Source organism: Neophocaena asiaeorientalis, unplaced genomic scaffold (genome assembly GCF_003031525.2).
Source record: "Neophocaena asiaeorientalis asiaeorientalis breed wild unplaced genomic scaffold, Neophocaena_asiaeorientalis_V1.1 scaffold469, whole genome shotgun sequence".
Lineage (NCBI taxonomy): Eukaryota > Metazoa > Chordata > Mammalia > Artiodactyla > Phocoenidae > Neophocaena > Neophocaena asiaeorientalis.
In genome coordinates this window covers 183395-206813 of record NW_020172691.1, presented here as the reverse complement: position 1 = coordinate 206813, position 23419 = coordinate 183395, and positions in this window count along the sequence as shown.

The following is a 23419-nucleotide window of genomic DNA, read 5'->3' as shown; positions in this document are numbered from 1 at the left end:
GTTGCGCCGACGTGGGAAGGGGAACGCGCAACCGGGAGCCGGGCGGGGCCGCCCGGGATTGTGGGAATGTGGAGGACTCGTCAGGCTGGCTCGGCTCCGCTCGGCTTTCGGCCCCGCTCGGCCCCGCTCGGCCCCGCTCGGCCCCGCTCGGCCCCGCTCGGCCCCGCTCGGCCCCGCTCGGCCCGGCGGCTGTCTGGGCCCCGGAGCGAGAAGCTCGGACCCGCAGCTGCGGTCGCGAGGCTGAGCGACCCAGGCCCAACGCGAGGCACTGGGGTACCAGCCCTCACGGCCTCCTGGGGCGCCCTGGCATTACCTGACCGGAAACGAACCTTCCTCTCCTCCGTTCTTGGAACAAATATTAATGGAACGCCTTCTGTATACCAGGCCTGGGCTTAGCATTAATACAGAGCCTGCTATATGCCACGTATGGGATGAGCATTAATGGAGTACCTGCTGTATATCAGGCATGGACCAGCCATTAATGTAGTGCGTGCAGTATACCGGGTATGGACCAGCTTTTAATGTAGTGCCTACTGTGTAACCAAGCATTAATGAAGTACTTGGTATATACTGAGCAGGAAACAAACATTAGTGGAATGCCTACTGTAAACTGGGCATGGACCAGGCATTAATGCAACACTTGCTATATACCAGGCCTCGACCAGGCATTAGTGCAGTGCCTGGTATAATTCCAGGCAGGGAACAAGCATTAGTGAAGCACCTACTATAAACCAAGTACTGCCGGGTTGATATGGGAGCATAGCCACACACATTCATTTAAGGAGCTTGGCTACTTTCACCCTGCACCGGCAGACCTGCATAGTTGCAACAGCCCTAAAATATTTACCATCTGGCCTCGTCCAAAAGGAGACCTAGAAGGAGGCCTAAACACAGGAAGTGCCATGTGTTTCTGTGCTCACCTGTCTTGAGATAAGGGGAAAAGGGAGGGTCAAAGTCTCCATTTATTAGTTGATTGGGACTGAGGAAAGTTTGGTTTCTTGAGACACTCATCTTGGGGGCTTCCATCCCCACCCCAACTGGACACACAGCCGGAGCAGGGGCCGCTGGGGTCCCCCCACCAACAGAGGAAAACTCCACTTGAGCAAAGAACCCACAACCAGGGAACCTGCACAAAAACATTGGTCTTGGCTCCAACGTCCCCTCCTCCAGGGGAGGTGGTCAGGCCAGGTGTTCCCTGAGCACCCCTTCTGATGACACCCACACCCCACCCCGGCACCACCCTGCTGGACTTCCCCAGGCCCTTTTCATGGGCTGAAATCACCTGCTTTCTTCCCTTACTGTCCTGTTCCCTCCCCACCATGTTGTAGGGTATCTATGTCCTGATCACTGCTGCATCTAGACCCCAGCCTGGTACACAGTAAGTGCTCAGACACGCTGGCACGTGGGACCTGGGACCCTTTGCTGCAGTGCTTGCACCTGGAAAAACGTCTCCTCGGGCAACAAAATACAAAGGAACCATAAGGGAACTAAGAATAACTGTGTGCATGCACAGTTGGTGCAAATTATGGACAACAAAATACAAAAAGACCAAAAAACCCAACTGTCACTTCTTTTTTTTTGGCTGTGTCGGGTCTTCGTTGCGGTGCACGGGCTTCCCATTGCGGTGGCTTCTCTTGTTGCGGAGCGCGGGCTCTAAGCGCTTGGGCTTCAGTAGTTGCGGTGCATGGGCTCGGTAGTTGTGGCTTGCGGGCTCTAGAGAGCAGGCTCGGTAGTTGTGACGCATGGGCTTAGTTGCTCTGTGGGATCTTCCCGGACCAGGGCTCGAACCTGTGTCCCCTGCGTTGGCAGGTGGGTTCTTAACCACTGGACCACCAAGGAAGTCCCAACTGTCACTTCTGAAGACCCGGAAGCAAAAGCAGGATACTGTGCAGGCCCGCTGCATGCTACACCACCGAAGGGGTGGGCAGACCACCTAAGTCACCTCTCTGGCCCAACCGCTGGACACACCCCTACCCTCACCTCATAGAGGGAACCAGCTCGTCCCCCCCTGTCCCACCAAGGGAGTGGACGAGCAAGGGAACCTGTTGCTTGTTCTCACTCCCACCTGCTACAGCAGGGGCCCTGAGTTTCTTGTCTGGCCTCATCAATTTCTATTCAGTAAGGAAGCCAAGGACGCTGGTCAGTAACAAATAAGTATTGAAGGGGAGAATGGATGAGCTCTTTGTTGTTTGTTTTCCATCTCACCCAACAGGCTGTGAACTTCAGAAGGGCAGTGACTGCATGTGTCTCGGTCACCCTGGGGTCCGCAACGTCCAGCACAGAGCTTCAGGCCTCTTCCCTCCTCCAGCAAAACGGTGCACCAGTGCCGGCCTGGATAGTGATGAGTGGAATCGCCCACCCACGTGTGTGAGTGCCACGTGCTCCGGGATTGTCCATCTTGTTCTCTGCAGTGTCCCCACAGCCTAAAATAGCCCCTGACATACAGTAGGTGCTTGACACATGTTTGCGAAACCAATGAAGGAACACAGCTCTCCTGGGTGTGTCTTCTCTTGCTCCGGAGGAAAAAAATAATTGCGCTCTCTTCGCTTCTCTGCACCTATTCCTTGCCACCGCTGGCCTCCTCCTCACTCAGGACTTAAACCTCAGGATGGAACCTTCCTTTTGCTGCTTACTCTGGTGTAGACTGTCGGCGGGTGACTTAACTTCTCTGGGCCAGTTTCCCTGTCTGCAAAGTGGGCAGACTATTTGTTGTTTTTCAGAGTGCTTGTTGTCAGTAGCCAAGGGGAAGGTTCTTGTCACGTACACAGTAGAAGCTTAATGTTTGCTGAAATATTCAAATACTAGGGAACTGTAGGATGGCCCCCCAGTGAGCCCCGCTTCCTGGTATTCATGGTCTTGTGTAATTCTCTGCCTTGCCTAGAGTGTGTGTTGAACTTAGTGATTCACTTCTAACAGAATACGGAGGAATAGACTTCAGACATTTGGTTACAAAATGCCTTTTGCTTCCATCGTGGGCTCTCCCTCACTCGCTCTTACAGCAAGCTCTTTACCGATGTCTAGACCATCCTATTCTGCTCGAGAAGCACATGTGCAAGAGAACTGAGGCCTCCTGCCAACAGCCCAGGAGGGAACCGGTTTGGAAGCGTCTCCTCCAGCCCCACTGCATAGCTTGATTGCAAGCTCATGAGAGACCCCGAGTCAGAACCATGCAGCTACACCACTCTCAAATTTCTGACCCTCCCAAACTGTGTGAGACCATGAATGTTTATTGTTTTAAGACAGCAAGTTTGGGGGTGTTTCATTATGTAGAAATTAATAACAACACATGTACCCAAGAGAAACAAAAGCACAGGTGTACATAAGACCCGTACACACGGGACTTCCCTGGTGGTCCAGTGGTTAGAACTCTGCGCTTCCACTGCAGGGGGCTCTGGTTCGATCCCTGGTCAGGGAACTAAGATCCCACGTGCCGCGTGGTGCGGCCAACACAAACAAACAAACCAGCAAAAAAGACCTGTACACACATGGTGTAGCAGCTTTATTGATAACATCTCCAAACTGGAAACAACCCAAATGCCCACCGACAGACTGAGTGGATAAACAAAATGGGGTCCATCCATTCTCTGGAATATGATTCAGCCATAAAAAAGGAAAAACACACAACATGAATGAATCTTAAATGTCTTATGCTGAGTGAAAGACACCAGACAGAAAAGAGGATGTACTGTATGATTCCATTTATAAAAAATTCTGGAAAACACCCACTATGGAAATCTATAGTGACTGAAAATAGATTGCTGGTTGCCTGGGGCTGGAGGGTCAGGGCGGGGAGGGGCCCGAGGAAACTTTCTGGGGTGATGGAAACGTTTCGCCGTGCCACGCGGCTTTTTTTTTTTTTGCGGTACGCGGGCCTCTCACTGTTGTGGCCTCTCCCGTTGCGGAGCACAGGCTCCGGACGCGCAGGCCCAGCGACCATGACTCACGGGCCCAGCTTCTCTGAGGCATGTGGGATCTTCCCGGACCAGGGCACGAACCCGTGTCCCCTGCATCGGCAGGCGGACTCTCAACCACTGCGCCACCAGGGAAGCCCTTGTTCTCTATCTTGATTGTGCCTGTGATTGGGGTAGACATATGACAAAACTCATCAAAATGTACATTTTAAACACGTGCAGTTCGTGGCATGTCAATTACACCTTCATAAAGCTGTCAAAATAAGAAGTGTCCAAGGAGGTGGTACTTGTAAAGTACATAGTAGGTGCTTAGTAAGTGCTTAAATGTTTCAGAGGACACTGAAATGGAGCAGAATCCATAGGGGGTGGCATGTCATTCTCAGCCATTCACTAAGTGCTCTCCTTGTGCCAGAGGTGGGTGGGGACCAGGTGGGTAAGATGGGGAACGGAGGCCCACGGAGAGATGGTGAACTGGTCCCAGGGCCCAGCTGGTGGCTAATTACTGACCGTGGCTTCTCCACCCAGAGGCCCAGAGAGACAAAGCCCACGGCTGCACTCCTTGATGGTTGGGAGGCCCCGTCCTCCTGTCCCCATGACCTCCTCCCCTCCTCCGTCCTCGAATATTGGCCTCCCATGCCCTGAAGGATTCTATTTTATGAGCAGGTCCGGGGGCCAGGGAACAAGGCCATTTCCTGGCACAGAGCTGAGAACGTGAGCAAAAGTGAGTGGGACCCAGGCTGGGGGCACGCAAGGTGGAGGGGCACCTGAGGCCAGAGCACCAGCCCCGGAATTGTGGGCAGATTCCACTGTGTTCAAGTCCCTGTCCTTCTCTGGGCGTCAGAGCTGAAAATAGGGCGATCATCACCCATCCACGTGGACATTCAGTGTCGGAGGAACCAGAAAGGGGTCACATCCTTAACCCGACTTAACGCCCCAGCCTGCAATCCCAGAGGGTATTTATTTGTTTTCTTCTCTTTTAATTTTTTCTTATTTGGCTGCACTGTGCTGCATGGGAGATCTTAGTTCCCCACCCAGGGATTGAACCTGAGCCCCCTGCAGTGGAAGCGCAGAGTCTTAACCACTGGACAGCCAGAGAAATCCCTCTTTTAAATTTTTTTCAAAGACAGGGACTTCCCTGGTGGTCCTGTGGCTAAGACTCCGCTCTCCCAATGCCTCCCAATGCAGGGGGCCTGGGTTCGATCTCTTCCCTAGGGAAGTAGATCCCACATGCCGCAACTAAGACCTGACACAGCCAAATAAATATTTCTTTAAAAAAAAAATTTCAAAGACAGTGATCAGGGTGAGGGGTCTGGGTCTGTCTGGATGACAGTTTTGTAGACCTGAAGACACACAATGAATGTTTACTGCACAACTCCATAAATATTAGCTTTTACCCTTTACCAAAAAAGACATACAGGTGGCCAATAAAATAAGCACATTAGGAAAAAGCCCAGGAAAACCTCAGTGAGGTGCTGCCCACCAGAATGGCTAAGACCATACCAAGTGCTGGCGAGAAGCAGGGCAACTGGGACCTTCATCCACGACAGCTGGTGGGAATGCAAAATGGGCAGCCTCTGCGGAAAATAGTGTGGCAGGTTCTCAAAGAGTTCTTAAAATCATACACCTGCCACGGGATCTAGCCATTCCATTCCTAAGTATTTACTCAACAGAAATGAAAACATACGTCCATACAAAGATTTGCACACGGATGCTCACAGCAGTCTCATTTTAAGCTAGTAGGTCAGAATCAGACTGTCTGGTCCTCATCCCATACACACTGCCCTGCAGGCTGTGTGACTTTCAGAAAGTGGCCATCCCTCTCTGAGCTTCTGTTTCTTCATCTGTTGAAATGGGGGTGATGATGAGAATTTCCAGGCACCACTAAGCACATGAAAATATGCTCTGCACATAATAGACACCCAACAGTTGGTTTGTGTGAATTAAAAAAAAACAGATGTTCAATATCATTAGTCATCAGGAAAATGCAAATCAAAACCCACAGTGAGATACTATTTTACATCCACCATGATGGCTATCATAAAAAAGACATAATAACAAGTGTGGGCTAGGATGTGGAGAAACTGGAACCCTCATGCATGGCTGGTAGGAATGTAAAATGGTGTAGCCGCAGTGGAAAACAATTTAGCAATTCCTCGAAAAGGTAAACACAGAGTTACCATTTCACTAGCAATTCCACTCCTAGGGACCTATCCAAAAGAATTGAAAACAGGTGTTCAAACAAAATCTTTTTTTTAAATAAATAAATAAATTTATTTATTTTTGGCTGCGTTGGGTCTTCGTTGCTGTGTGTGGGCTTTCTCTAGTTGCGGCAAGCGGGGGCTACTCTTCGTTGTGGTGTGAGGGCTTCTCATTGCGGTGGCTTCTCTTGTTGTGGAGCACGGGCTCTAGGCATGCGGGCTTCAGTAGTTGTGGCACCCGGGCTTAGCTGCTCCAAGGCATGTGGGATCTTCCCGGATCTGGGCTCAAACCCCTGTCCCCTGCGTTGGCAGGCAGATTCTTAACCACTGCGCCACCAGGGAAGTCCCTTGAACAAAATCTTGTACATGAATATTCACAGCAATATTATTCACAATTGCCTCCCCCAAAATGCAAACAACCCAAAAGTCCATCAACAGATGAAGAGATACACAAAATGTAGTCCATCTATACACTGGAATATTATTTGGCCATGAAAAGGGGTGAAGCACCGACACTCGCTACAACGTGGATGGACCCTGAGAACACGGTGCTCAGTGAGAGAAGCCAGACACAGAAGGACCCACAGTGTGTGATTCCACTGATGGGAAACGTCCAGAACAGGCCGATCCACAGACACAGAGAATGGATTCATGGTTACTAGGGGCCGGGGAGGGGGTGGGGGTGACTGCTCATGGGGACGGAGTTTCTTTTTGGGGTGATGGAATGCTCTGGAATTAGATGGTGGTAGCAGCACAATATACTAAAAACCATGGAATTGTACACCTTAAAACGGTAAATTTGTGATTTGTGAACTATATCTCAAAAAATGTGTCAATGATTTAAAAAAACAATAACAATTCCCACATGGCCTGGCACACAGAAGGTATTCAATAAACATTCAGGATTATCATTATAATAGGCTCAATGGACACAATAGAGCCAGTTTTGTAATCAACATTTATTGAGCACCTACTGTGTCTCATGGTTCGGGGTGCGGGGATACAGCAATGAAAACGCAGACAAAGATTCCTGCCCTCATGGAGCCAATGTTCTAGGTAAGGGTAGACAGATAATAAATATAAATAAATAAAATATACTGGGTCTTAGGAGTAAATGCTTAAGAGAAGGGAAAAAAAGCACAGTAGGGGGTTTGGGAAGGGAGTGGAATTTTAAGTACCAGGATTAGGGAAGGACCCTCTGCAAAAGTGAGCAAGGCACCCATATATCTACCAGCATCTGGGACAATGTATGCAAAGGACCTGGGGCAGGACCTGTGCCTGGCATTTTGGAAGGATAGGGAGAAGGCCCGTGTGGCTGGAGCAGACTGAGAGAAGGGAAGAGAGGGAGGGGAGGGAGGAGGAGAGGGCAGGGAGGGGACGGGGCAAGTCGTGCAGGACCTCGAGGGCCGCAGGGAGGACTTAGGCCTTTACCCCAGGGAGGTGGGAGCCTAGGAGAGCAGCGGGCAGGGGCGGGGCGGGGCCTGACTCCGGTGCTCACGCGCGCCCTCTGGTGGCTGCTTCGGGGAGGACAGACTGTAGGGGTCGAGGATGGGAGTCTGGGGTTCAAGATGCGCGTGACTGTGCTGGCCGCGGGTAAGCGATGATGAGGCATGGACCCGGATGGAGGTAGAGCTGAAGTGCTGTCTAGTGTCCTAAGCGCAGGAGGGCTGTGACGTGCTCACGGAGAAAGTACGTGTGTAAGATGAGCTTCGTTCAGACGTGAGTTACAGCCTTGCGGGCTGTGAGCGCAGTGTTAACGAATCAACGACCTTTATTAAATAAGGTGTCTTCAAGCAGAAACACACATCACACAAGTTTATGTGTTGACCGTTGACAAAAGTGCCGTGACCAGAGCTCGCAGGAGCCTGACCCTGCGTGTCCCCAGGAGCAGCAGTGCAGTGTTAGTAATTCAGTGTTTGCAGCAACTTTATAGCACAGAACCTTTGTGAATAACAAAAAGGGACTCTAAAAAAAAAAAAAAGGGACTCTACATCCACCGTGCCTCACTCTAGATCACAACCCAAAACAATTGTTCAATACGCTTCCCCCACCATATACAGTAAAATCAAAACTGCCCTTTGGAATAGGCATTGCTCATCGCGGAGCAATCGGTGCCACAAGGCATGCCTTTAGGAAATGTCCCCGCCCCTCACTTCTTAGAGGGAAACTGAGGCTCAGGGGAGCGGAGCTGGGTCAGAGTCCCGCCCCAGCCAGCCTGTTGGCACAAGAAACTTCTGACCTGTGTGGCTGCAAAGGCTTTCGATTCTGAGTTTTATTTGAAAATCTTCTCATCTCGGTTCCCTTATTGCCCCTTATCTGTGACCAGCAATAAAAGTCATCAAAGCTCCCGGGTAGGCAGGGCCGAGAGCAGATAACAGCGGACACATGGGCAGTGTGAGCCGACAGCCTGCCTTTTACCCCCAGGAGAGAGGAATAGCTAACAATTTCTGAGTGTTATCTTCCTGCCAGGATCCATTCTCAACAGTTATGTGTCTGACCACGTTTATGCAGGAAGGGGGTATGATTATCTGATTTTCCCTCTTAGGATAAAGGCTAGAAGCGATCCCAGGACGGTGGGCACAGCCAGTGGGCACAGAGCAAACCAGGTCTGGACTAACCAGGTTTGTTTTGTTTGGTTTTGTTTTTTGGGTGAGCCACGACTTGTGGGATCTTAGTTTCCCGACCAGGGATCGAACCCGAGCCCTCAGCAGTGAAGGCTCTGAGTCCTAACCACTGGACCACCAGGGAATCTCCAACCAGGTTTAGCAAATAAAAACACAGGATGTGCAGACAAGTGGCAATTCAGATAAGCAACAGTTAAGGTTTTACTATAAGAATGTCCTATGGACATTGAACTGGGAATCCAGTAGTTTCTGGGAACCCTAAGCTCAGGCAATGTCTTTGCTCCTCTCCCATCCCCGGCAATCCCAGCCCTGACTACGTGGGATGGTACTGTCTGTGTCCGGCTCTGTTTTCCACACCCAACCAGCCTTGGGTTTTGTTTTGTTTTGTTTTCCATTTTTTACTTAATTTTTCTCAGTTGTGGTAAAATAAACATAATGTAAAACTCACCCTCAATCATCTTTAAGTGCACAGCTTGCTGGCATTAAGCGTCTTCACATTGTTGGGCAACCATCCCCACCATCATCTCCAGAACTTTCTCATCTTCCCAAACTGAAACTCTGTCCCCATGAAACACTGACTCCCCAGCCCCTCCCCCAGCCCCTGGCCCCCACCATGTACTTCCTGTCTCTGTGGATGTCACTCCTCTGGGGACCTCATGTGAGTGGAATCAGACAGTATTTGTCCTTCTGGATCTGGATTCTCTCACTGAGCATCACGTCCTCAAGGTTCATCCATGTTGTAGCGAGTGTCAGAATCTCCTTCCTTTCTAAGTCTGCATAATATTCCAGTGTGTGGATGGACCACGTTGTGTTTATCCATCATCTGTCAATGGAAACTTGGGTTGTTTCCACCTTTCGGTTATCGTGAATCATGCTGCTATGAACACAGGTGTACAAATATCTGTTTGAGCCCCTGCTTTCAATTATCCTGGGCATGCACCTAGGAGTGGAATTGCTGGGTCATGTGGTGATTCTATGTTTGACCTTTTGAGGAAGTGCCAGACTGTTTTCCACAGGGGCTGCACCATTTTCCATTCCCAACAGCGGAGCATGATGGTTTTGATTTCTCCCCATCCTCGCCAACACTGGTTACTTTCTAGGTTTTTTGTTTGTTTTTTTTTCATAGATGTCCTAATCAGTGTGAAGTGGTATCTCCCTGTGTTTTTTTGTGGTTTTTTTGGGTTTTTTTTTTTTTTGTGGTACTCGGGCCTCTCACTGCTGTGGCCTCTCCCGTTGCGGAGCACAGGCTTCGGACGCGCAGGCTCAGCGGCCATGGCTCACGGGCCCAGCCGCTCCACGGCATGTGGGATCTTCCTGGACTGGGGCACGAACCCGTGTCCCCTGCATCGGCAGGCGGACTCTCAGCCACTGCACCACCAGGGAAGCCCACCTCCCTGTGGTTTTGATTGGCATTTCCCTGATGACAAATGATGTCAAACATCTTTTCAAGTGCTTCTTGGCCATTCGTGTAGCTTCTTTGTAGAAAAGTCTACTCAAGCCCTTTGCCCATGTCTTCGTTGGATTAGTTTGATCTGCTCTTGAACTTCATATATGTGCAGCCGGGCCACTAGCTCTCCATGCCTAGCCTCCATCCACGTTGTGTCTGCAAGACGTGTCAAGGTCGTGACAGTACCCATTGACCATTTTCCATGCTGTGACCCCAGCATAAAGCTATCTTGCTTGAGGTCAACAGGCTTCAGGGTTAGGGTTTCTGATTTGGGTCCTTCCCAGCCTGGACTCTGAGTCATTGCTTTTGGCCATCTGCAGGTCGAGAGATCAATTTAGTGGGTCATGACCCACATTTTTATTTTCAGTGATACAGTAGGGGAAATACAATGCTTCATGCTGGGAAACAGCAACTGTTATCTTGGGCACCTTTTATTGGGGTGATGTCTGTATTTAAATGTGTGTCCTGAGCATGTGTGTATAAATTTTTTAATTAATTAATTAATTTAGTTTTACTGGGTGAAGATGTCATGGTGAAAAAAGTTTGAAACCCCCCTCCCCCCTTATAGACTGAGTCTTTTTTTTTTATGTCCTTTTCTTACTTTTTTTTTTTTTTTTTTTTTTTTTTTTGGTCATACCACACAGCTTGCAGGATTGTTCCCACACCAGGGATCGAACCTGGGCCACGGCAGTGAAAGCCCAGAGTCCTAACCACTATGCCACCGGGGAACTCCTTAGACTGCATCTTATTTCATAATTTAAATATTGATGTGCGTGATGAGTTGATTCACTGGAATCATGATTCCCAACTGGGGGTAGTGCTGCCCCACCAAGAGACGGTCAGCAATGTTGGTGACATTTCTGCTTGTCATGACTGGTGGGGGGGTGATTCTGCCCCCAGGGGACACCGGGAGATGTCAGGGGACTTCTGTGGTTGTCACACTGTGGGGGGCTTTCGGCGTCAACTGGATAGGGGCTGCTCAACACCCCACAGTGCCCAGGCCGGCCCCGCACAGAGGATGACCTGCACCAGTGTCCAAGCGCAGAGGGGGTTAACTGGACTAGACTGCCTGGTGTGCAGCTCCGTGTGCAGCCCAGAGCCTGGCCCACGGTGGGCGCTCCCCAAGGATGTGCGGAGCGGAGGGGATGAGGGCTCCTTGCTCAGCCTCCCTCCCGGGGCGCAGGTCCTGGGACACGCTGCCCCCATGTGGACGGTCGTGGAACCGCGGCCTCCGCTCCCCTGTGCAGGGGGTGGAGCCAGCGCTGCCAGCCTGGCTTGACCCCGGGGAGAGTCTCGATGGGGCGCTGCCCACCTGCACTTTCCTCCAGGATGGCAGTATTCTAACTCGGTGCTGCCCAACATCCTCGCCCGCCTGTGTCCACTGAGCCCCTGAGAGGTTGCCAGGGCAACTGCGGACATGCGTCTTTCATTTCATCTCATTTCCATCAATTTCAGCGTAATACTGTAACAGTGCAGGGTAAGTGGCTCCCATAGCTCTAGTCCAGGGTACCCTCCTCTGCCCCCCCCGCCGCACTGTGGACATTTGGGCCGAGCTGTGCATTGTGAAATGTGAGCAGCAGTCCCGGCTGGGGCAGGGCCAGAGATTTTGCATTCCTCCAAGCTCCCAGAGGAAGCCGGTCTGGGGACAGGTTTGAGATCCATTGCCCTACCCCAGGGTCGCCCCAGCACTGCTGACATGGGGCCGGCTTATCCTCTGGGGGGCCATCGTGGGCTCTGTGGGGTGTGGAGCAGCCTCCCTGGCCCCCACCCACTTGATGCCAGGAGCCCCCCCAGTATGAGAACCACAAATATCCTGACATCTCCCAGTGTCCCCTGGGGGCACGGTCACCCAAGTTGAGACCCCCGGGGTTAGGGATTCCACGGACCCCCAGGAGACTGGGTTCCATGACCACGTGACCTCTGAGGTCCTGGGATGCTGCACACATTTAAATACACAACTGAGAGGGAGGGGAGGTGACTCAGACACTGAGGACCCCCGTGGTTTACACTGCCTGACCATCGGGGATTTATCCCGGCATGTTATGTGAGCAGGGATCAGACTCAAATTTTCCCAAAATAATTAATACGGGGTCTCCCCCCTCTATTACATTTGGGGCCAGATCATTCTCTGGGGGTCCATCTTGGGCTCTGTGGGTGTGGAGCAGCCTCCCTGGCCCCCACCCACTCAATGCCAGGATCCCCCCATTCGTGACAACCACAGATGCCCCCAGACATCACCTGGTATCCCCTGGTGGCAGAATCACCCCTGGCTGAAAACCACTGCTCTAGAACGTTCGAGACCATGCTCTCCATAGAATACCCTGCTGTGGTGAGCGATAATGGGCACCTTCACTGTCCAGTGTGATGGTCACCAGCCCCAGTGACTAATGAGCCCCTGAGATGTGGCCTGTGCAGCCTAGGAACTCAATTTTTAAATTTCCTTTCATTCAGTTAATTTACGTTTAATGCACATAGGCAGGGGAGCTCTGCAGTAACCAGGGTGGATAACCCAACTGGTAGAGAAGGCAGCCACTCATCCACTCATCCCTGGGCAGGGGGGGTCCCAGTGTGTGTGTGTGTGTCCGTGGGCATTGTGTGTCTCCACGTTGGTGGATGTATTTGAATTTATGAACTTTTAAAAAAATTATTGTATATCAAGCATTCATTGGCACCAGACCCTGTTCTGAGCACTTCACTGTCATTGACTCAAGCACTTTACAAAGGTAAGTACTGACATTATGCTCATTGTATAGAAGAAGGAACTGAGATTCAGAGAAGACAGTTGCCCACGTGCTCTTTTTAAATTTTTAAAAAATTTTTAATTAAAAAAAAATTTTTTAGGGAACTCCCTGGCAGTCTAGTGGTTAGGACTCCACGCTTCCACTGCAGGGGGCATGGCTTCAATCCCTGGTCAGGGAACTAGGATCCCGCATGCTGCATGGTGTGGCAAGGAAGGAAGGAGGGGAGGGAGGGAAGGAGAGGGGGGGGGGGGGAGAGAGAGAGAGAGAAAGAAAGAAAAGAGAAAGAAAGAAAGAGAGAGAGAGAAAGAAAGAAAGAGAGAGAGAGAGAGAGAGAGAAAGAAAGAAAGAAAGAAAGAAAGAAAGAAAGAAAGAAAGAAAAAGAAAGAAAAAGAATAAATTTTTTTTACCACGTGCTCTAACTTTGTGCTAATGCCCAGCTAAGGGACACTCACATCTCATTTCATTCCATCCTCACAACTTTCTGGAACTGTTAGGACTCCTGTCTGCGATGAGGAGACGGAGGTGCAGACAGAGGACATGCCTTGGTCCCAGTCACTCAGCAAGTAGAAGGCTAGAGTGAGGATTTGAACTCACCTCTGTCTATTAACCAGGAGGCTACACTGCCTCCCAGGACTGGCTTGGGGTGGGGGTGGGGATGGGGAAGTTTAGGGACATACAGGCACAGGCGGGACTCAGAACTAGCCAGACTGGAGTTGGAATCTCATCTCTGTCATTCCTGTCTGTGTGACCTTAGGGGTGTGTCTTGCCCTCTCTGAGCCTCTGGGTCTCCTCAGCTATAGCTACTTCCTCCTGGGATTATTCTGGGGATTAAATCACATAACTCATTGCCTTAGTCTACTTGGGCTGCCATAACATAACACCATAGATTGATTGACTTAAACAACTGAAATTTATTTTCTCACCATTCCGGAGACTGGAAGTCTAAGACCAAGGCGCCAGCAGAGTCAGTGTCTGGTGAGAGCTCTCTCCTTAGGTGGCAGAGAGCCACCTCTTGCTGTGTCCTCACATAGCAGAGAGAGAGTTCTGGCCTATTCCTCTTCTTATAAGGACACTAATCCCACCATGAGGGCCCCACTCATGACCTCATCTAACCCTAACCTCCTCCCGAAGGCCCCACCTCCAAATACCAGCCCACAGAGGATCAGGGCTTCAGCACAAGTTTGTTGTAGGGAAGACACCGTTTATTCCACAGCACTCACGCAAAACACTAAAAGTGTTGCCCACATTCAGTAGCATGTAGGGAAATATTTGCTGGTGGTCTTAGGATGGCGATTGAGATTTAAATCCTGGCTCTTCCTTTCACAGGCTGTGTGTTCCTGAGTCCATTTCTCAAATTCCCTGGGCCTCAGTTTCCGCAGCTGTAAAATGGGAGTGATCATCGTGCCCACCTCAAGGGCTTAGAGCAGTGCTGGGGACATGAAAGAACTTAGTAGACTCTGGCCTCTTACAACGAAGAGGGTATTTATTTTGTTGGGGTGGGGGGTAGGTGGAGGGATCCAGGCACCAGAGAGCGAGGGGAGCGGTGCAGGTCCTGTGGGGTCTGCACTATGCCCTCCCCTACTACATAGATGGGAAAGCAGAGGCCCAGAGAGGGACAGAGAGTTGTCCAGAGCCACTCAGCCCACCAGCTGCAAAGCTGCAGCTAGCACTTGGCCTTTAGGTATCTCAGAGGAGGCAGTGGGGGCCTCTGAAGGGCAGGCCAGGTGGGCAACCATGCCTCCCTGCTCCCCACAGTCCCCAGATGTCCCCAGAGACACGCCTGCTGGGGGTGGCCTCCTAATCACGCCCCCTAATTACAGCACCTAATTACCACGCAGCCCCAGGGAAAGGCTGGGAACACTTTTTTAAAAAATAAATTTATTTATTTATTTATGGCTGCGTTGGGTCTTCATTGCTGCGGGCTTTCTCTAGTTGCGGCGAGTGGGGGCCACTCGTCTCATTGGGTGGCTTCTCTTGTTGCGGAGCACAGGCTCTAGGCACGCAGGTCAGTAGTTGTGGCTTGCGGGCTCTAGAGCACAGGCTCGGTTTTTGTGGCTCATAGGCTCAGTTGCTCCATGGCATGTGGGATCTTCCCGGACCAGGGCTGCATTGGCAGACGGATTCTTAACCATTGAGCCACCAGGGAAGTCCCCTGGGAACACCTTTTAAAGGCCTTTAAACACCCCAACAGTGGCTCCCGGCCCTGCCAACGCCAGGCTCCCAAGGGTGCAGGCAGAAGCTCCAGGGAGAAGGATAAGCACAAAAACAAAACACACTTATTGTCAAGCTCAGCCCTGGGGGGCAGTGACAAGTCACCTGCCAGGCTGGTGACCTCCAGATGGGCCACACTCTCTCTGAGCCTCTCTTGTCCCCATCTGCAAAATGGGTTACTAGTAAATAAATGCGTAAAGAAGACTTGACTGGTTCCCAGCATGCGGGAAGTCTGTGCCATCCGCAGTATCATTACCATTGTTTGTTGCTGTGGCCAGGTTCAATCCGTGGTTGGGGGAACTAAGATCCCGCGCACGTGCAGGGCCAAAAAAAAAAAAAAGTTACGGGCAATAATAAGTCCTGGCAAAGATGTAGGGAGATCTGAACCCTCTTCCAGAGCTGTTGGGAATGGAAAATGGGACAGCCACGGTGGAAATCCGTTTGGTGGTTTCTCTAAAAGTTAAACCTGGAGTTTCCATCTGACGCAGCAATTCCACTCCTTGGTACCTACCTAGGAGAAATGAACATACGTGTCCACATGAAAATCTGTACATAATATTCACAGCAGCACTACTCACGATAGCCCAAAAGTAGATACACCCCAAACGTCCATCAACAGATGAATAGATGGACAAAAGGTGGTCCCTCCACACACGGGAACATCACTCGGCCATGAAAAGGGGTGAAGCCCTGGCACTCACTACAACATTGATGAACCTTGAGAACACGATGCTCAGTGAGAGAAGCCGGACACAGAAGGACACACAGTGTGTGATTCCATTGATGGGAAACGTCCAGAACAGGCAAATCCACAGAGACAGAATGGATTCCTGGTTGTCAGGGGCTGGGGGAGGGGGATGGGGTGATTGCTCATGGGGACGGGGCTTCTTTAAGGGATGTTGAATGAAATAAGACAGATACGGAAGGACAAATACTGTCTGATCCCACTTACAGAAGGTCCTAGAGGAGTCAAAACCATAGAGACAGAAAATAGTTGGTGGTGGCCAGGGGCTGGGGGAGGGGATGGGGAGTGTTTCATGGGGACAGAGTTTCAGTTTGTGAAGATGAGAACGTTCTGGAGAGGGATGGTGGCGATGGCTGCATGACAGCGTGAATGTGCGCCTATCGCCACTGAGCTGTGCGCTTGAAAACAGGTAAGATGGTTAATTTTGTTTATCCATTCCTCTGTTGATGGAGATTTGTTTCCACTCTTGGCTATTGTGAATAATGGTGCTATGAACATTGGTGTACAAATATCTATTTGAATACTTGCTTTTTATTTTTATTTTATTTTATTTTTGGCTGCATTGAGTCTTTGCTGCTGCGCGTGGGCTTTCGCTAGTTGCGGCGAGCGGGGGCTACTCTTCGTTGCAGTGCACCAGCTTCTCATTGCGGTGGCTTCTCTTGTTGTGGAGCACGGGCTCTAGGTGCGCGGGCTTCAGTAGTTGTGGCACGCAGGCTCAGTAGTTGCTCCGCGGCATGTGGGATCTTCCCGGACCAGGGCTCGAACGCGTGTCCCCTGCACGGGCAGGCGGATTCTTAACCACTGTGCCACCAGGGAAGTTCCCGAATCCTTGCTTTTTAAATTCTTTTGGGTATATACCTAGGAGTGGGATTGTGGGGTCACTCTCCTGCCATGGTCCCCATTTTTTAGAGAGGGTTTCCACGTTATGGAGAAGGAAAATCAAGGCTTGGAGGTTGCACAGAAGTTGCACAGCAAAGGATCTGAACCCCAGTCTGCATCTTCCCCTCTGGTTCATCCCCCTCCTCCCCCATTCACTTCCCTGGCAGTCCAGTGGTTAGGACTCGGCGCTTCCACTGCAGGGTGTGTGGGTTCAATCCCTGCTCGGGGAACTAAAATCCCTCATTGACCTCATTACTGGCTTAGGAAGGGTGGGGGATGAGGAACAGCTGCCACAGGGCTGGGAGGAGGGAGTCAAGTAAAGCTGGTGATGCAAGTGAAGGGCTGGATCCTGTTTTTATTTAAAATTTTGAAATTTTGTTCATCATGGAAATTTTTTCATTACTTTTGATTTGTTCAAATATTGCCTTATGCAAATCAAAACCACATTGAGATGCAACTTCACACCCACTAGAATGGGTATTATATATATATATATATATATATATATTTTTTTTTTAAGGACAATTTCAATTATTGGCAAGGATGTGGAGAAATTGGAACCCTTGTGCACTGCGACTGGGAATGTAAAATGGTACAGCTGCTGTGGGATACAGTTTGGTGATTCCTCGAAAATTAAACATAGGATTACCCTATGACCCAGCAATTCCATTTCTGGGTCTACACCCAAGGGAAATAAAATAATACATTCACATAAAAACTTATATATGAATGGTCACAGCAGCATTATTCACAATGGTCAAAAAGTGGAAACAACCCAAGTGTCCATCAACAGACGAATGAATGAATACACAAAACGTGGTCCATCCTTACAATGGAACATTAGCCACAAAAAGGAATGAAGCACTGACATACAATACAATGTGCATGGGCCTTGAAAACATGATACTCAGTGAGACAAGTCAGACACGAAAGGTCACATAGTATACGATTCATTTGTATGAAACGTCTAGAACAGGCAAATCCACAGAAACAGAAAGTGTACTAGTCGTTTCCAGAGGCGGGGTGGGGGGATGCTAATGGGGATGGGGCTTCTTATGGGGGTGATGGAATGGTTTCTTTTCCTTATAAATTTTATTTATTTATTTATTGGCTGCACCGCACAGTTTGTGGGATTTTAGTTCCCCAACCAGGGATCGAACCCGGGCCCCCAGCAGTGGAATCTCGGAGTCCTAAACCACTGGACCGCCAGGGAATTCCCGATGGAATGTTTTGGAACTGGATAGACATGATGGTTGCACGCCATTGTGAATGTATTAAATGTCTCTCATAGTAAATTGTATGTGTATTTTACCACAATTCAAAAATCGATTGCACTAAAATAGTATTTATCTTGTTGACTGAGATTTTGGTCTTAAATTTTACACCTGAAGACAGTGCCTTACTAGAAAGTACACTCATCCTAGTCCCAGCCCTGCCAGAATTAAATAGGAAAGTCACAATACAGCTTCATTGAGAAGGTGACATTTAAGTCAAGACTGGAAGGAGACAAAGGAATTAGCCAAACTGGGTTGTGGGGATGAGCTTTCCAGGCAGAGGGAACAGTCAGTGCAAAGGCCCTGGGGCAGGACCGGGCCTGGTGTATTGGAGGAACAGCCAGGAGGCCCGTGTGTCTGGAGCAGAGTGAGCGAGGGGGAGAGAGGGAGGAGGGGAGGGCAGGGAGGGGACGGGGCAGATCTTGCAGGGCCTTGGGGAGGACTTGGGCTTTTACCCCGAGGGAGGTGGGACCCTGGCAGGCTGTGGGCAGAGGAGGGGCAGGACCTGAGTCAAGTATTTAAAGCCTGTCTGCTCTGCAAGGGGAAGGATTTTTGTCCTCCTTAATCACTGCTATAAACCTCCACCTAGAGCCATGCTTGGCACACAGTAGGTGCAATAAATGTTTACTGAGGGAATGAATGAATAACAGCTCCCTTTGGGGAGGGGGGCACTAGGGTACAGACCAGTAAACTCATACTGCCCTGGGGTCACTTAACCAGGTTATGGCAGCCAGGGGCTCAAACCCAGGCCCGGACAGCTGAGGCCCCAGCTCCACCAGGCCTATCACAGGGAGGTCCCTGTGCGCACGGCAGCCACCTGTTTCCTCCCCCGCCTCTGATTAATGACCCTGCAGCCCCATCCATCATGCGCCAGCCAGCGCCTGGCTCTGCCCTGGAGGCCGGGGCCCAGTGCTCATTTGTAAGCAGGCTGCGAGGCTGGTCTCAGGCTGTTGGATACATGAGACAGATCCCCGCCCCAACTTGGCCCCAGATGTGGCCCTAAGAACCCCAGGAAGAGGAAAGATCAGGATATGGACCCAAGGAGTAGGTGATGGGTAGGAGCTGTGGGGGGTGGGATGGCAGCTTCCCAGACAGGAAGGTCTTCAAAAGCCCCAGTTTCCCCCAAATTAATTACACGATGAAGACTATTCCCTCCTGGGCTGCAGCCTTCTGCCCTGCCTTTCCCCGACTTGCTGACATTCTGCTCTTTCTACCCGCAAAAGCTCCTCCACACAGCGGGCCCGGCTCAGCCTGCACCTCTCCTGAGCCTTAGTTTGGGGATCCCCCCTGGTCTCCTGACCTCCCGCCTCATCTGCATCCATTCCCACTACCAGTAAGCATTTTCTACCACTCGCCCTGGTGGTCTCTCTCTGCTGCTCTAAGCCAGGGCTTCTCAGCTCTGGGCAATTCTGTCCTGAGGGACACTTGGGACTGGGGGTACTCCTGGGATCTAGTGAGTGGGGGCCAGGGATGCTTCTCAATACCCCACAGTGCCCAGGACGCCCCCCCTGCCCAACCAGAGAATGATTCGGGCCAGAATGTCGAGAGTACAGACTGACAAACCCTGCTCTAAACTCTTCCATGGCTCCCTAGTGCTCTCCAGGTACAAGTCCAACTCCTCAGTGCAGAATGCAGGGTCCTGCATCATCTGGGGTCCTGGCCCTCTCCAGCCAGTGTTCCCACCATGACTTGCCTTCACGCCCCACCTGGAGGGGCAGGACTGCATAGCGATCAAAGGCCCAAGGACCTGGGTTGACATCATGGTGCTGTCACCCACCAGCTATGTGATTTTGGCCAAGTCTCTTAACCTCTCGGTGCCTTAATTTCCCCATATTTCAAATGGGCATAATGGTAGTACCCAAGGTTAAAACGCTAAAGCAGTGACTGGTTCATGGTAAAAACTCAAACAGGTAGGAGGGTGTAGAGAAAATGGAACCCTCTTACACTGGTGGTGGGAATGTAAACTGGTAGGAACAGTATGAAGGTTCCTTAAAAAACTAAAAATAGAGCTACCATATGCCCCAGCAATACCACTCCTAGGCATATACCCGGAGAAAACCATAATTTGAAAAGATACATGCACCCCAATGTTCATAGCAGCACTATTTACAATAGCCAAGACATGGAAACAACTTAAATGTCCATCGACAGAGGAATGCATAAAGAAGATGTGGTACACATATACAATAGAATACTACTCAGCCATAAAAAAGAACAAAATAATGCCATTTGCAGCAACATGGTTGGACCTAGAGATTGTTATACTGAGTGAGGTAAATCAGACAGAAAAAGACAAATATCGTAAGATATCGCTTACATGTAGAATCTAAAAAAAGGGTACAAATGAACTGATTTACAAAACAGAAGTAGAGTCACAGATGTAAAAAACAAACTTATGGTTACCAGGGGGTAAGGGGGGGGGAGGGATAAATTGGGAGATTGGATTGACATATACACACTACTATATACAAAATTGATAACTAATAAGGACCTACTATATAGCACAGTGAACTCTATACTCTGTAATGGCCTATATGGGAAAAGAATCTAAAAAAAGAGTGGATATATGTATATGTATAACTGATTCACTTTGCTGTGCACCTAAAAACTTAAACAGGGACTTCCCTGGTGGCACAGTGGTTAAGAATACGCCCGCCAATGCAGGGGACACGGGTTCGAGCCCTGGTCCAGGACGATCGCACATGCCGCAGAGCAACTAAACCCGCGCACCACAACTACTGAAGGGCACGTGCCTATAGACTCGCGCTCCGCAACAAGAGAAGCCACCACAGTGAGAAGCCCGCACGACGCAACGAACAGTAGCCCCTGCTCACCACAACTAGAGAAAGCTGGCGCGCAGCAACGAAGACCCAACGCAACCAAAAATAAATGAATAAATTAATTAAACAGGTGGGTTGCTTTATTCATAGGCTGGGTCACACTTCCGGGCTTCTCTACCGCATGGTGAAAGGCCTGCCCTGACCCCACTGTACTGGAGATGTCTGTGTCCATCTCTGCCCACCCAAGGCTAGGGTCTGCTAAAATGGTCACCAAGACCCCTAATACTTGGAGCTGCCTGCCTAGATGCAGAGGGCCTCCCAGGAGAAACGGTGTCTGGTCTCTGTGTGGGAGTGGGGAGATTTAGGAGCAGGGCTGGTTTGTTGGGCCTGTGACTCGTGCAGTCTTACAGGACCCTGTACTTGAAGGAAGGGCCCTGCTCTTAGTTTAATGCTCTGTTGTCACCATCCTGAAGTTCCTGATCCTTTTTGAACCTGAGGCCCTGCGTTTTCATTTGGCCCTGGGCCCTAAAAATTCTGTAGCCTGTTCCACTTAGGGACCCCAATACGATTTGTGAGGTCTGCATATTCCGGAACCATTCAGAATAGTAAACATTCTATAACTTTTTTTTTTTTTTGGCCACACCACACAGCTTGTGGGATCTTAGTTCCCCGACCAGGGATCCAACCTATGTCCCCAGCAGTGGAAGCAATGAGTCCTAACCACTGGACCACCAGGGAATTCCCCAGGAATAGTAAACTTTCTAAAAGTTTGCACTTTTTCTCTTAGGGCATCGGGACTAGGGAGACCCTGCAACCTCCTAACTCGTCTCTGGCCCCACTGGATGCTGTTTTATTTATTTATTTGCTTGTTTGTTTATTTAGGCCATGCCCTGTGGCATGTGGGACCTTAGTTCCCTGACCAGGGATTGAACCCGGCCCCCTACAATGGAAGACTGGCATCTTAACCACTGGACCGCCAGGGAAGTCCAACATGCTGTCTTATTTAATGTGTTACCTTGCTCGTGATGAATTTCTGGCATTAATTTTTATTTTAAAAAATATCGTGTTCCGGGCTTTCACTACCACGGCCTGGGTTCAATCCCTGGTCAGGGAACTGAGATCCCGCAAGCCGCACTGGGTGGCCACAGGAAAAAAAAAAAAAAATACGGTGTTAAAGTACTGTTTTATCTTGAAGGGCTTTTTGGGTGGAAGGGGCTTCAATTTTGCTTACTCATGTCAACCTAGTCCTAACCCTTCCTCTGCCCAGGAAAGGTGACCAGAGTCCTAACTCCAGATAGGAAAACCCAAGGCCCATCCAGGAGGCAAGGCGCGTAGTTGATGGTGATAGTGAAAATTAAGAGCTTGTCTATTTAGCACTTGCTAGGGGTTCACGTGTATTATTTCAACAGCTTCTTCGAGGCCTGAGTCAGTCCTGTCCCTCCTCTGCCCACAGCCCTCCAGGGCTCCGACCTCACTGAGTAAAAGCCTAAGTCCTTCCCACAGACCCCGAGGCCCTGCACCATCTGTCCCGTCCCATCACCAGCTACTGAATTTGCAGGGCCCTTGTTCAAAAATTGCAAAACAAGGGTTTCCCTGATGGCGCAGTGGTTGAGAGTCCGCCTGCTGATGCAGGGGACACGGGCTCGTGCCCTGGTCCGGGAAGATCCCACATGCTGCGGAGCAGCTAGGCCCGTGAGCCATGGCCACTGAGCCTGTGTGTCCAGAGCCTGTGCTCCGCAACGGGAGTGGCCACAACAGTGAGAGGCCCGCGTACCGCAAAAATAAATAAATAAATAATTGCAAAGCAAAACCGTAAGGCCCCTTGTTCAAAAATTATTAGGAATTTCCAGACCAAAACGGCAGATCATTAACCCAAGCGCAGGCCCTTCTGGGAGCAGCACCCATGTGTGAATTCAGGAAGCTGCTGCCTCCCTGCCTCCATCTCCTCCCAAGCAACCCACTCCGTGCCAGCCACAGTGCTGCCTCAGGGCCTTTGCACTGGCGTTTCTCACTACCTGAATAAGCCACCACCCCCACAGCCTACTGGCTCGCTTTCTCACCTTCGGGCCCTCCTAGAGGCCAAGCAGGCCCCCTCTGACCTCCCCCTGCGAAAAATCGCACCTTCCCAGCCCTCCCTCCTGCTTTGTTTTCTCCATAGCTGTTACCACCTTCTGACCTGCCAGGGACTTGGTTCATATGTTTGCTGTCTCATGTCATCTCCACCAGGGTCGGGACTTTGTACCCCTTCCCACCCCCACGTCCTGGAGCGGGGCCTGGAACACAGTAGGCGCTCCATAAATGTGTGTTGAAGGCATGGCTCCCAGGAAGTCGGTATCACCACCTCCTTTCTACAGAAGAGAAAACCGAGGCTCAGAGAACAGCCCGTGAGCCAAGATTACAGAGCATGTCCTTGGCACGCGTCCGGGTCGCGCCATGACTGCGCCAGCGGTTTCGATGGGGGCAGCCAGGCCCCCCGGCTCTGACACATGGGGAAACCGAGGCCCTGGCGGCTGCCTGGGCCACCCGACCGGGAGGGGCCGCAGAGAGGCGGGGGCGCGCCGGGCCCAAGGTCACTGCGCCGGCCGGCCCGGGGGAGGCGGATGGGTGGG